The sequence below is a fragment of the Pollicipes pollicipes genome, unplaced genomic scaffold (assembly GCF_011947565.3).
Source record: "Pollicipes pollicipes isolate AB1234 unplaced genomic scaffold, Ppol_2.1 Scaffold_6686;HRSCAF=7923_pilon_pilon_pilon, whole genome shotgun sequence".
NCBI lineage: Eukaryota > Metazoa > Arthropoda > Thecostraca > Pollicipedomorpha > Pollicipedidae > Pollicipes > Pollicipes pollicipes.
In genome coordinates, this window is record NW_023596921.1 from 31,942,514 (window position 1) to 31,943,161 (window position 648).

Here is a 648-nt window from a genome sequence, read left to right on the forward strand (position 1 = left end):
TATATATATATAATATATAATGTATGGCCTGAAAATGCAGCTGTTGTGATGTGGAACGTCTTGCGAGTTATTACAAGGAATACACATGATACATTTTTCTATATAAGATATATATTTGTCAGGCTTAATGTAGCCAGCGGGCTGCAGGCAACAGCCTGTGGCAATGTCGCATAGCTTTACTGTGCCTGACGCACGGAACCTGAAGCGACGGTAGCGGTCCAAAGCTGGCCGTCTCCAACGCGGGCAGAGGTAGGACCAGGCACCGTGTTAGATGCTAAAGTTGTGATGCTCGTGGGCACTGCTGTGCAGGGCCGGCAGTGCCGCCTCAGGACCAGGACAGCAACGATGGCACGGTGAGATTGCAAGCACCTCTGATTGGGAAGCAATTGTGCTTAAAAGCAGACTGGTTAACATTATAACGATAAGTGCCATGATAGCGAGCTGGCACTGCACAGCTGCCCTGATGTGAAAATGTTTGAAAAACGTCTCTAAATGATCTTGGAGAGCTCAAACATTTGACACACGTATGGGTTATGTTACCATGCTCCCTTAAAGCATTTTCGGAAATATTTGTATGGCAAAAGGAGAATGCAAACGTTTTGCTACAGGCTACACTGAAAAACTAAACCCCAAAAGGCAGCTTTCACG